Source organism: Protopterus annectens, chromosome 10.part0 (genome assembly GCF_019279795.1).
Source record: "Protopterus annectens isolate FY-2018-M chromosome 10.part0, PAN1.0, whole genome shotgun sequence".
Classification (NCBI taxonomy): domain Eukaryota; kingdom Metazoa; phylum Chordata; order Ceratodontiformes; family Protopteridae; genus Protopterus; species Protopterus annectens.
Window position 1 is genome coordinate 885,729,893 of NC_056744.1, and position 15,370 is coordinate 885,745,262.

Consider the following 15,370-nt stretch of genomic DNA (forward strand, 5'->3'; position numbering starts at 1 on the left):
GAGCATGAAAGTTCACATGAGCAAAAAACATTTTCAGCAGAGGCCTGGGAGAAATACTCCAGCACAGTACATTTACAATACATATAAGAAAAATATTATTTACACAAAGTTACACTGAGAGTGAGAAACAGTGTTCCAAAAAGCCATACACAATGATTTTACACCAAAGAGTATAACGCAGTTAATAGGCATACAATTAATATTACATCTATGATAAAGACATTATAATTAGAACTAACTATGCAAGGTATTTAAAAAGTAAGGAAAGGTGCCAGATGTTAGAAGGTAGGTAAATTCATAGAACAAGGGTTATAATGAGGAGAAATAATACAGTTTTTGGTTGAGAGCAAAAGGCTTGTGAATGAGGGATGTTAGGAATATCAATCAGAATTAACACTGTCTAGTAATGGTGATGTCCAAGGATTTGCGTGAGATAGGATATAGAGGTGCAGGACTGAATAGCGAGAAGGAAGTGTGGTGTCATTGAGCAGTGGGGTGTAGTAGCTGGGCAAACTAAAAGAGAAGGAAGGATTAACTCTGGACAGATTTGCATTTAGTTTAGCTGGAACAAGGAATATAACTGACTGGGTGTGTAGCATGAACTAAAGGGATGATAGTATGAGAAAGGTGAGGAGCATGTGCATAACCAGCTTTGGTTTAGATGGTGTTAAAGTAAGGGTTTGAAGATGATTAGATTCTCTGTCTCTTTTACTTCTTCTGGGATGGAGTTTCAGAGTTTAGAGATGTAGTAAGAACAGAGGGGAATCTTCTGCTTAATTATTTCATTTGTTGTAAAAATAAAAAGGTAGCTACCAGGGAACAAATGCTCCTTGCATAAAAACAGCAAATAATATGAACCAGAAAACAGCACAGGAGCAATTCAAGGCTGAAAATAACAGTCCACATAAATGAAAGAACACACAGTCCAAGGACACAAGCTCCACAGAAATCCACAAGAACGATAGTTGTAAAAGTGAATAAATCGATTTATTAGGATGTAAAACTGGCAAGTGCTTTCACCCTACAGGGCTTCTTCAGACAAAAACATGTTTACTAAAGCAGCACATAAATAATACACCTGTTAATTAATCAAGGCTATGACATCACATCCTGTACTCTAAAAGTGCACATACATAAAACATAAAATTATATACTGATTAAAATATTCTATCAGGATTATAATAAATCACATAAAAAATAAATCATATAAAAATACTTCATATACAATAATAATTCACATGAAAAAACTTCATGCAAAATTTCATCACACTATATAAAAAATTACGTTATTGTCCAACCTTCAATTTCCTATTCTTTAACATAGGTCTTATAGGCACTTTATCGTTCAGATCTGGATGAAAATGTTTGAATAAATTCAAAAAACACCAACACCAGGGTAGAGTTGGTAGAAATCCTTTTACTTCAAGATCTGGTACCTCGGCTACTTGCCTTCAATGGATACATCATTCAAAATGTAACTGTCTTAAATACATTCCAAAAAAACATCAGTCATTCAATTACATTTGATTAACACTAATTAATAACATTTGCCATTGTGTAACATTTAAACCTAAACATTATTCACAATATTATTATTTAATAAAACACATATTAACAATTTTATTTCAACTCTTAATAATATATTATTTAATATAGTTTAAACTATTCATGAATAAATAACTAAGCAAGCTGTCAACATCACATTTAATTATGTTCTACCTATAAAACTTTTTTCAAAAAATAATAAATAAACTCCATTAACAAAATTCATAATCAAAAGTGCATAAGGCAAATATACAAGATTAAATTCAAAACAGAAACTATGAAACCAAACTGATGCAAAAAACATCATCATATAATATCATCCAACACTGTGTGACATCCTAATACACTAAATTCACTTCCAAATAGATCCCCCAGGAAGACCTATTGTTTCATAGATAGGTTCCTACCTGCAAAATGTAGGCCTGTTTATTGATTCCTTTTTGAAAAAAATTTTGGCCAAAGTTCCTACACATGTAAAAAATACTGCAGAGCTTTGTGAGGAAGTAAGAAATATTCCTTGGTGTGAGGATTATTATTGGGTGGTGGCAGATGTTAATTCACTTTATACCAATATGCAGCTGAGATTGGGGTTGGAAGCCATCTAGGAGTGTATAGGTGATGGACCTAAGACAACTTCTGTGACAAGACTTCTGGAGTTTTGCCTAAGTCACAACTATTTTGCTTTTGAAAAAGAGTATTTCCTACAGCGCAGAGGGATGGCAATGGGTGCACCATATGCACCTACTTATGCCATATTTTACATGGGATTTGTTGAGTAAAAATTCATCTGTGGTACTAGTTTTTTTCAAGAGAATGTAATATTCTTTAAGAGATACATAGATGATTTGATTTTCTTGTGTAAAGGTGACCCTAAGAGGTTTTATGATTTTTTTCCCATTTAAACACCACTGAACATGGTCTGAAATTTTCTATGGTAAGGGGGGATTCTAAGGTGATATTTTTGGATGTTGAGTTTTATGTGGACTCTAACAATAGTGAGAAAATTCAGTTTAGAACTTACAGGAAGGAAATTGCTATGAACAACTTTTTTGCATGCATCCAGTATGCATCCTCTGCATTTCCTTGAATCTTTACCTGTGGGTGAATTCAAACGCATAGCTCGGAATACCTCTGATGAAGCATGTAAAATGCCATTTTTATCGAATACTAAAAAGAGGTTATGTTCAAGAGGTTATGATGAGAAGATATTAAGTAAGGCTTTAAATGAGATCTTAAGTAAGAAGGACATGCTTAAGTTTAGCAGGAGCAATCATGCTAATGTTAGATTAGGCAATCAGGAAGAAAGGGAAATTTATTTTGTTTCCAAATATTCTGATTTCTCTGAAATCATGAGGAGAATGATTGTGGAATTTTGTCATATAATAAGTGGGGATGCCCATGTGGGAAGGTTTTTTTTTCCTGGATATGTCAGATTCTCTTAGTGACACTATGCTAATGTGAAGGAGCTTTGGAACATGGCCCAGGGTCCAGATTCAACAGGATGCATGTGGTATGTTTCCTTGTGGCCATTGCAAAGTGTGTGTTCATGTTAAGAATATGATGGGAGGTCGGATGAATGGCAGAACATTTGTATATAAGGGAAAGTTTAACTGTCACTCATGTGTGGTAGTTTATACCATTGGTTGTGACTGTGTTGATACCAAAGGGTATGTTGGGCAGACTAAAAGAGCAGTGAAAATCAAAATTTTAGAACACCTTAGGTACATCCGAAATGGCAATCTAAAAAGTCCTGTTGCTGAGCATTTTTTGACAGTGCACAATGGCAACACTTTTTTTCTTTTCTGTCCTGGCCCAGCCTGTATTCCATGGCTGGGTGATGTAGTTAGGAAGTTATTAGAGTTAGAGAGCAAGTTCATTTTAAATTATAGGACACTTTCACCGAGGGGTCTCAATTTGGAAGTGAATTTAGTGTATTAGGATGTCACACAGCGTTGGATGATATATTATATGATGTTTTTTGCATCGGTTTGGTTTTATAGTTTCTGTTTTGAATTTAATCTTGCATTTTTGCCTATGCACTTTTGATTATGAATTTTGTTAATGGAGTTTATTTATTATTTTTTTTAAAAAGTTTTATAGGTGGAACATAATTAAATGTGATGTTGACAGCTTGCTTATTTATTCATGAATAGTTTAAACTATATTAAATAATATATTATTAAGAGTTGAAATAAAATTGTTAATATATGTTTTATTAAATAATAATATTATGAATAATGTTTAGGTTTAAATGTTACACAATTGCAAATGTTATTAATTAGTGTTAATCAAATGTAACTGAATGATTGATTTTTTTGGAATGTATTTAAGACAGTTACATTTTGAATGATGTATCCGTTGAAGGCAAGTAGCCGAGTTACCAGATCTTGAAGTAAAAGGATTTCTACCAGCTCTACCCTGGTGTTGGTGTTTTTTAACTTTATCATTCAGGCCTGGTTTTAGAGATGGCTGATTGGGAAAGGGAGAAATTGTTCCCTTTAGCTAGCTTCCAGAGGCATGTAATATTTTATACTCATTTTGTGGATAAAGAATATGTATCAATCAAATGCCTTTTAAATCTTAAAGCACTTGCTAGGTAGTGCCTATAGCTTGTGCACCAGCACTTCAGTTTTTCTAACTAAGTGTTTAAGTATATTTTGTATGCCTTTCTACAGTAAGTGTCACACTGGCCTTTGTTTGCCTACCTACAGTCAGTGTCATATTTACCATAAGGTTGCATTTATATATACTTGTCTACTGGACTATGTTTTTTGGTCTTTTATTCACACACACGCACACACACACACACACACACACACACACACACACACACACACACACACACACACATATTATATATATATATATATATATATATATATATATATATATATATATATGTATATATATTCATGTACATAAGTTGCATTTTTAAATGTAGGAATAATTAAGTAAAAATCATTCAAGTTTTAATTTTTACTTTATAATTACCCACATGAGGATAGAGGAATGGTGAAGATGCAGGGAGTAGAGGTGGCAAAGGTGGATGAGTTTAAATACTTGGGATCAACAGTTCAGAGTAATGGTGAGTGTGGAATAGAGGCGAAGAAGAGAGTACAGGCAGGATGGAGTGAGAGGAGAAGAGTGTCAGGAGTGATTTGTGACAGACGAGTACCAGTAAGAGTGAAAGGGAAGGTCTACAAGAGGGTAGTGAGACCAGCTATGTTCTATGGGTTGGAGACAGTGGCACTGACAAAAAGGCAGGAGTCAGAGCTGGACGTGGCAGAGTTAAAGAGGTTAAGATTTGCACTGGGTGTGATGAGGGTGGACAGGATTAGGAATAAGTATATTAGAGGGTCAGCCCAGGTTGGAAGGTTTACAGACAAAGCCAGAGAGGCAAGATTACGTTGGTTTGGACATGTGCTGAGGAGGGATACAGAGTATATTGGGAAAAAGGTGCTAAGGATGAAGCTGCCAGGTAACCAGAAAATAGGAAGGCCTAAGATAAGGTTTATGGATGTGGTGAGAGATGACATGCAGGTGGTTGGTGTGACAGAGCAAAATGCAGAGGACATGAAAAAATGGAAACAGATGATCCGCTGTGGTGACCCCTAACGGGAGCAGCCGAAAGAAGAAGAAGAATTACCCACACTTGTATCAACTATGTGTTTAGCTCCCCTAGTATTTTAGCTGAACGGGTATTATACCTTGGTAATTTTTAATCTTTAACGTATATATTTTTATTATATGCCTGTATTTATGTATAGGTTTCTGATATGTTTTGTATATGGTTTTAAGTATACATATTGTAAATGGAGAAGATATCTTGTATTAGTTGAATTGTTTACTGTTGCCACAATGGAGTTAGATGTTTTTATAACCCTACATGAATTAGTGAATATAATTTACTGATGGTTAATTTGTGATTGGTTTAATTGCATCCACTTGTAAGTATATAAAGTGGTTAATTGTTGTCTTTTCTTTTGTGTGATGAAGTTGGAGTATTGTCTCTGACAAAAGCGCTCACAATAAATAGTGTGGTTTGGAGTACTTACAGCCTCCACTGCCAATCATGAATGGACAAGGTGATCCGCCGTGGCGACCCCTAACCGGGAAAAGCCAAAAGAGGGAGAGAGAGAGAGAGAGAGAGAGAGAGAGAGAGAGAGTGGGGCACTGACTGTAACTGGTTGAAAACATGAGAGATCTTGTTACAGAGGTAGCTAAGGATCCATAAGTCAGAGGAACAGGTGAGGCCAAGGGAAGAGAGTTCAATAAATAGATATTATAGAATATGATGAAAAATGCTTCAGATAAATCTGGGAACAAAGAAGGCATTATGCTTTCACTTTGATGCAGGTTAAGGAGTTGGTGAACATGAGGACAACAGTTGTACTACTATGGAAGGGTCAGAACCCAGGCTTTGGAGAGGAGATTACTGGCAGTAAGATATTGCATAAGGTGCACATGAAATCATTTCTCTTGAATTTGTGACACAGGGATAACATTGGAATGGTTCTATAGTCAGTAATCTCTCATGATGTACCACTCTTCTGTGCCCCAAGACTGTTTAATAGCTTTATGGGATGTGCTTTTCAGATATGGATGGATTTATCAGGATGGAGACAAGGAAAGCGAGTGCATCAGCAGCCATTTTAAGTGTTCATTTAGTAGTTGGCCATCAGCCAGAGTTCAGGTTTTAGCTTAAGTAGTGCAGTAAAGGTGAGAACAAGGTGGAAGCTAAAAGACCATGACTGGTTAGGGTATGAAAGGGGTGAGAGTGGTAAAGCACTATTATTTGCCCTTTCCCATACATACAGACCATAGCTTTTTCTCTCTTCATGCATCAGCGTTGGTCTACTCCTGCTTAAAATCCATTCTTTTACTTCCACTTCTGCTTTCTTCTTTGTCTTACCCTCTTCTACTCACTAATATTTTTCCCACAATTCTATCTAGTTACAAGCTATTTGTCTTTCTCTCTTCTTAATCAATCTGAAGTCTTGCTTAACATCCGTTCTTTTCCTTCAATTTCTGCATGTTTTTCCTTGTCTTACCCTCTTCTACTCACTAATACTTTTTTCACAATTCTATCTGGTAAAAAGCTATCTGTCTTTTCTCACTTCTTAATTAATCTGTATTCTTTAAAAATCCTAGTAGTTCCACATGAAAATTATTAGCTAGCTTTAACATTATATCTAATACACCAATGTGTACTTCCTCAAATACTGTAAATGCTGTTCTGTCCTTTTAAATCTGTTTAATATGTATTGATTCATATTTGTTTTTAGTCCACTGTCTAAATTGTACTGTACGTTGTTGGAGCTTTTCTCCCCGGGTCTCTGCTGAAAACAGGCTCCCAGCCCAGTCGGACACTATCCAGTAAACAAATGTACTGTCTGTATAAATTGGAATCTTTCTTATTAGTTGTAGTACAAGAAGGTGTAGTAGTTTGGCCAGGATGTAATAACTTCTTTAGAGGTGACCAGAATAGTGTTGTATTGTTTTGGTGCCTGTATTGGAGGTTGGTATAATAGGACTGCATGTCTAGTTTAATGTGTTGTCTGGTGAGATTACTGGGATGGCTATAGGTTTGAAAGGAGTTTTGCATTTTTTTTGTTATGCATTCTTTCCAGGTTTTTTGTCTTTGGAGCATCAAGTCTTTTGTCTCCTTTCTCAGCTATGACACAGGGTTAGATTTGACTCTTTTTGTTTCTACATGGGTTAGATTAATTAGAATATTCAGAATGATTGCATTAAAATGAGACACTGCAGCATCTTGTGGGATTTCATTTTAGTACATTCCAATTATAGTGGGTTAGTGTTGACGTAAAAGTTTCTTTGCTGAATTTGGTTGACTATATATGTAGTATAACATTATGTTGCAATAAATGTAGGCTTGAACAGTAATATGATTGAAGTTGTTAGGAAATGATTAGTTTCTCATTCCTTGTATTTTCAACATTTACAGCACATACTGGTAATTGTATACATTATAATAACAGTTTGCACTTTGTATTTATTTTATGTTTTATACTACCACTTTTAAGAGGAACTAGAACACACCTTTAAGATCTATGTATGGCTAAAGGGGCACTAACGCCCCTTTATAAAATGGTGCTATGGAAGATACTGTTCAATATGTTCTCTGCTTTCATGAACTTCAAGGTCTGATATTTCATTTGTAACAAATAAGCCAGTTTTGTACATAAAAATTCAAATAAGTATCTCATGATGAAAATGAAGTTTTTTTCATCACTCAGTTAACCTTGCTGGTTCACAGATATTCTGGCTGTCCTCCTATGATATAGAGTACCTTAAGCAAACCTCTGACCTTCTTGAGGTGAGAAGTCCAGAATAGAACACAATACTGCGACACTGTTGTGATTTGTAGTCAGAACAGTTCAAACAGTAGTCAAAAAGGAATTCAAGTTAGATATGGTTTGTAATGGAAATGTACTTCAATTTATTCTGTGGAAAATCATATTTTTAAAACATGACTTTTTAAGAAGGGACTAGATGACTAAGCCACAGCTGTTCTGATTGCACTAGTAATTTTTTATTGTTTTGTTGAACAGCTGCCATTTTATGCAGCATTATTTATTATCTTATTTTTGTTGAGCAAGAAAGTCCTATCCTACTTGGCAAACCCCTTATTGCAGAGGCCTGGGGTGAAAACCTCCAGGACAATTACATAGTTCAGTTACATAGTCAAATTATATTTCTTATACAATTTCCTTTGGAGTTATATTACATTTTGTATTTTGAAACAAAGTAGTACAATTTGGTAAGCTGTGAAAGAAATTTAATATATGATTACAGGAAAAAGTGGAATTACATCATTTTTACATATCACCGTCAGATGGAAGAGAAAACATTTTGTGTTAGGCACCTACGAAATGTAGCCTAATGATTGTATTGATGCAGTTAGAGTGCATGCAGAATTAAGTTTGAAGAGTGTCAAATCAATTCAGAGTGGTGTTGTAAGAAGTATTCTTTTAAAGACCTTTACTGAATTATTCAAATAAGGCATAAGCAAACACACATTTATATATGTATTGTATGAAGTATTAGTGGGAATAGGAAGATATGTTATTAGTGTTACTGTGTAGAAAGACAAAGAGTTAGAAAAACTGCAGTTGAGTATAAGCTATGACTTAGAAAAATGAAAGGATATTAGATAGACTGAATATAGGTGAGAGAGATAGAAGGGCTTTAAGGAGCACGTTTGGTGAAACTCCTCAGTGAGGAGAGGAAGATGAGCATAACCTGAAGTGGCTGAGATATTGTTTGAGCTTTGAAGTTTGGGAGTTTATCTGTTAGATTTATTTGAGTAGAGATGGAGTTCCATTGTTTTGAGACTTGATCTGAATACATGGATTTCCCTGCATAATTATGTGCCCTGCTTATATGTAGTAGAAATTGTTCACTAGCGCAGAGATCTCTGGTAGGGGTGAAGGGTATGCTGTAGAGATGGGCATTTTTCTCAATGATGGCTAAGTTTAAAAGCTGTAATCAGCTGTGTGTAGGTTAGGTAATTAGAAAGGTGAGCTATTTTAATGCATGACAGCGGGATGCCCTGTATGAAAGACTGGTAGCAATCTTGCCACCTTGTTGTAACATGATACTAGTTTGTTTGGCCACAGTTTTGCCTTTAGCTTTAGTGTTATTTAGCTTAATGAGGATGAGGGAACCACAAAGAAGGGATGGTAGTAGGTAAATTGAAGCTAGTGTTGCCCTTATTGTGTCTGTAAGGTATGCCTTAGCCCTACAGAGGCAGCCTAATTCCTGATGTGTTTTTTAACAGATTGAAGGATATACTGGTTGAGCATGAGTTTGTCATCTATTTTTATGCCTAGAATATTGGCTTGGGTTACTGTTTTGATCTTAGTGTTGTTTGCAGAGGTAATGTTGAAGGATTGTTTCTATTGATGTGGGGTTTTGGGATGAAAAGCATCAATTTTATTTTGTTGGTTTTATCAGGATGGAGACAAGGAAAGCTAGAGCATCAGAAGCCATTTTTAAATGTTCATTTGGTAGTTGGTCTTCAGCCAGAGTTCTGCTTTTAGCTTAACTAGTAAAGTAGAAGTGGGAACAAGGTGGAAGTTAAATGACCGTGACTGGTTAGGATATGAAAGGGGTAAGAGGGGTAAAGCACTATTATTGTTAAATAGGGTTAGGACTGTCTGTATAAAGTGGAAGTTGAGTCTTTCTTATTAGCAGTGGTACAAGAAGGTGTGTAGTTTGGCCAAGGTGTAATAACTTCTTTGGAGATGACCACAGTAATTTTGCAGGATGTGTTTTTTTAAACAGATTGAAGGATATGCTGGTTGACCCTGAGTTTGTTATCTAGATGTTTGGCTTGGGTGACTATTTTGTTCTTGGTGTTGTTTGCAGAGGTAATATTTGAAGGATTGTTTCTAATTGAGGTGGGGTTTTAGGGTGAAAAGCATCAATTTTATTTTGTTGGATTTATCAGGATGGAGACAAGGAATGCTAGTGCATCAGCAGCCATTTTTAAGTATGCAGTTGGCCTTCTTGAAGTTTGAGAAAATAAGGCGCTGCACATATCAACGTTGAGTCATTGGCGTACTATACTAAGTCAGCTGGGTGGCTGATGGTATGAAGATTCTTAATGAAGATGTTGAAGAGAAAGGGTCCAAGTATGAATCCTTGTGGGACTCCAATGATTATTGGTAGAAAGGATGAGAAGGTCTGTAACCATTTGACAGCTAGTTCCCTTTGAGAAAAGTAACTAATGAACTATAAGAGAGAAGGAAAGGACAGAGTGACATATGCCAGTTCTATAAGAAGGTTATGGTATGACATGGGTTTAAATGCCTTAGAACAGGTCTAGTTTGGTGACATTTCTATACTGATTATTGGTATTGGTGAAATTTAGGAGTGCAGTTGTGCTGTGGTCAGATCTGACTCTATGCTGGGTTTTAGAGAGTAACTTATTGGAAACAAAGTGGTGCATCTGTAGGGAACAGATGCATTTCTTTAAAATGTTTGACAAAAGGTTGACAAGATGGCAACAGGCCTACAGTTGTTAAAATCAGTTGATTAGCCACCTTTGTATAATGGTATAATATAATATTGTTTTGAGGTGAATGAAACATACTTTTTTTATATGGATCGGTTTATTAGGCTAGAGAGCGGAAGTGATATAGCTTCAGCAGCCAATTCAGGGTAGCTGGTTGGGAGAAGGTTTTGTTGGCTTTGGAAGAATCTTGTGTTATTAATTCTGTGTATATTAAATTTTGTTAAGACATATTTTATTTTTTAAACAAGAAACATCTTTATTAAATTATTGTGTATGACACAGGACATGTTACATTTATATAAATGAAAATAAACCATAGCGGCACAATCTCAGTTGCAAACATTATACATTCCAAACCGTGCTGACACAAATGTAACTGCAAACATTATTCATCACTTTTAACATATCCAGTCATTGTTACTCAATCATTACATAGTTCATTCAAATCCTGCCTTCTTTTAAACCTCATTTCTCCTCTGTATGTATTGATCCCACATTTCCCATTTTTCCTATGTAATCTGCTCCTACCCTTTTCTAAAGATTCCAGTTCCAGTTGTTTTATCTCTGTTACTATCTTTGCTACTTCTAGTAAAGTTGGTTTAGACTTTGATTTCTATTTTCTAGTAATTGCTTTTTTGCAGCCATCATAATTAGACTCAGCAAGGCCTTACTATGGGCCAGATTCAATAAAGCCTACACTAAGTGTACACTGTTCTGAGTGAACAGACAACACAGACATCACTCATACCTTCTTCCTCCTAATTTTTATTTTCCTACTGATATTCTTGCAACTTTAATTATTGACAGGGTTTTACAAAGGTTACCACAAAGTGAAGACTACATGTACACTTAGTGTAATCTTTCTGAGTGACTGGAAACCACAAAAATGTAAGAATTTTATTGAATATATATTGTGTACACTTAGTGTAGGCTTTATTGAATCTGGCCCTATGTCTTTGCAATTCTGATTTTGTATCATAGCTCAAAAAATCATATTTAGTTACTCCAATTTGCTCACCAAGCATCTCTGACAGAGCAGTCTGCAGGGAATCTTTGAAGTCTGCCAGCTCATTACACTCCCAGAAAATATATTTCCATTTACTTTATTCTTCCATACTACACCTCCAACATTTGCTGTCTGCCTGAGGAAAAATTCTTTGAAGTCTACTTGGGGTATAAAAATACCTATGCAAACATTTCCAGGCAAAGATTCTAAATCTTCTAGATTGTATTGCTTATTTGGGAGACGTACATATACCCCCCCTGAATTGCTTATCTAATCTCTCTTCCCAATCCTTCCTAGTCTCCTCTGACTGATTCTTCTAGTTACCATGCAATATTTTATGTGCTCTAATAATTATATATTTTAGATTTTTAGATGACATATTTATTTTGTGAGATGGACCTGAAACAAAGGTTGATGAATTTATTATTTTTTTTGCACAGCTCAATTCATTTTTTAAATGTACTTTTAATTATGGCAATATCAGTAGGAATTACTTAGATGTTTGTTACTGTAGACCATACTGACAGAGAACTTAAATCTAAGCTATACAGAAAGTCCAGCTTTAGCAGTTCTTACTTGCATTATATTAGTTTTCATCCCTTGTCTTTCAAAAGAAATCTGGTTGTAAATCCTTGTTTGCTTGGATCTTGTGTCCCAGAGTCTTCCTAATATTCTGAAAGTCTATCATTCAGCAGTGATTCCACAATTTTTCCCTATTAATTAGGTCAAATTGAAGTTTATAGTTTTTAGATTTAGTCTTGTTCACACTCTTCTGAAATCTGCCTTCTTCCATTAGTCAAGAACCTTATCCGCTTGTTACGATTTTTAAAAGTTAGGTAGGGGTATTCCCATTAGGGGCCGCTGCCACTGCTGCTGTCAGGCTGTATGCTGCAGCCCTTCCATATTTTTACAAATCTACTATTGCTGTTTAAACAGGACAAATCTACTAGAGCTGTTTAGTTATTCAGAATATTAGCTCAGAAAGGGGTTGTGGATATGTCGCACTGAGAAGTTAGCAAAGCACGTGATATGGTATTACATAAGTTAGTAAGCAGATAGCATTAGCTTGGTAAGGCTGGGTAAATCTTGGCTAAATGACTGGACAGTAAGAGTATGTTTATAAGCAATACTTTTTATTTATTTATTTTATTTATTTATGAATGATAGACAAATTTGACAAAAATAAAAAAATAAATAAAATAAAATTAGCTTGGTAAGGCTGGGTAAACCTTGGCTAAATGACTGGACAGTAAGAGTATGTTTATAAGCAATACTGTATAAGGAAGGGAAAGAGAGGTCTGTCTCTTTGACAATGACACACTGCAGTTATGTAATACCTAATTCTTGCAGAATTGAGGGCGTGGCAAAAATACTGCAATGTAAATTCCACAAATTCAATGCAAAATATAAAAGAAGGAAAGCCACCCCCCAAAAAAAAAATGAATCTAGGGAAGGAGTGTATAGCTGGGGTGGAAACAGTAGAAATATGAAATTAAGAATGTGACTTAGGGTTAGTGGTATCATGGGACCTAAAGGTAAACAAGTAACATGACAGAGCATCATATAGGGGAATGCTACTGTACATAGAACGAGGCATCATCAGTGGAAACAAGGAGTTATTGGTCAACCATCAAACTGATGTAGAGGTTTTATTTGTGCTTGCAATGCCAGTGAAGGAGGCTCAGTGAGGAGTATATGTTTCTGGTGAGTCAGCATGGAATAGACAAGACTAAGCATCTGCAGTGACTGTCCTTTCTGGGGGAGTGAATGGAGACTCACATGCTCTGCTATTGTCTCCTAATGAAGGCTGGATCCAGCAACTGAGTAAAGAACAGATGGGAGTGACAGATCATTAGGGTGCTGCTGTGACATGAGTTGTCTGGGAGAAAATAGGAAAAGGGGTCAAGAATATCATCACATCCCAATATGCCTCACTCTAAGCGGCCTTGATCCTTGTTATTGTGGTTTAGTCCCTGCTTTGCTTTGCTGTGCTAGGATCATCCAAATCTTACACAGAGAACATAAGAATTGCCACTGAGGCCACAATTCCCAGATGGAGAAGAGTCGACCCTTATGGGACACACAGAGGAGTTGTCTTATAGTGTGCAGCTTGTATTAGGGTGATGCAGTAAGCAGGCTTTACTGTGAATGGAAGGATGGAACCCAATGGCCATGGCCAAGGCCCTGAGTTGAGCCTCACTGTGTGTTGGTGGGACACGATATGTCAAGAAGCATAAAGAGTAGCAAGTTGAAAAGAAATGTTATTCACTGATGTAGACTGCCATTACGACCCCATTCAAAAGATATCAGCTTTTGAATGACATATACAGTTTAGAAGTAGTTCAGAGGAAGGTACCAAAAAGGGTGCATAGTTTAAAGTGGAAGCCATATAAAAAGAGACTTAAAGAGTTTAACGTGTATAGTCTTGAAGGGAAAAAAGGTAGATGGCAGCTCTGTGGTTTAGAGAGATAACACACTAACTACACCCAGATGACCCGAGTTCAAATAGCACCTTGGGCATTGGAGTAGCCAGGCAAGTGTAGGGAGGAATGACTTGCAAATGCCAGTAAAATTAACTGAAGGGGAGTGACTGGTGGTCTCTTGGCTGTTTCTCTGCATGCAAGCAGAGGCCTACAGGTGAAAAAGTTGTAAGAGACTTGTGGGTTTGGCTTACCAAACTGGTGATGGCAGGTCTCATTAGCATTTGAGTGGGACCTCTCTCATGCAGCAGGAGGGCATAGTAGGCCCTTGCAGTGATGCAGGTGACCACATCAGCCACAAAAGAGAGGCATTAAGGCGCATAAGAAAAAACCCTGATGGCTGCATGAATGACAGCCTTTGCAATTGGTTGCCACAATGTAGGGAACAAATGGCTGATTTATTACAGTGGGTTGTTTGCCATCATGCAGTCATAGAATAAAAAGCTTAGGCATATAAAAAAGGGCAAGGGAAACAGACCATGGTAAAAGTATCCAAGCGGTTATAATCTTTCAAAACAAAGCAACAAAAAAGATGCAGGTGAACATAAATGTGCAGTCTGAAAACATACAGTGGAAAGGGAGACAGCAGGACGTATTATTTCACAGAAACACTACTGGGCAGTTAGAATCATCTATCTGAAAAAAGTAAGACAGCCAAAAATAGTTACAGAGTTAAAGACTGCATGAGATAAACTTAAGTGATGTCTTATTTATAAGAAGTTGCATAAATGAAGTTGTTAAGCATGATTTCTACTTGTTGAAAGGAGTGAAATGGGCAGATTGGATGAATAAGCAGTCCTTATCTATCATTACAATGATTGTTTCTGTGTGACATGGTATGAAAGTAGTATAGGATTGCATATTAAAGAAAATATTGCAATACAAATGCTTCCTTAACAAGAACTAATGTCAGCTTACTTCAGTTCTATTAGAGGCCTTCAAGATAAATGAATAAAAGAAAGATTAACATAACGATAAGGTAAAAAATATGTATGTAATGCTGAAGTGGTAGATGTCTGTCAGATAATTAATACTGACTTCCACATTTTGCTGGCTTGCCTTGTGGTGAGAGTCAGAGCTCACAAACAGATTGGTGACTAATGTGTTGGTTAAATCTAGTACAGAAACTTGACACGCAAACAGCATAGCTTGTATCACCTGTTTTTTATACTAGTTTAAATCATGTTATACATCAGACATGTATATATATATATATATATATATATATATATATATATATATATATATATACATACACACACACACACACACACACACACACACACACACACACACATA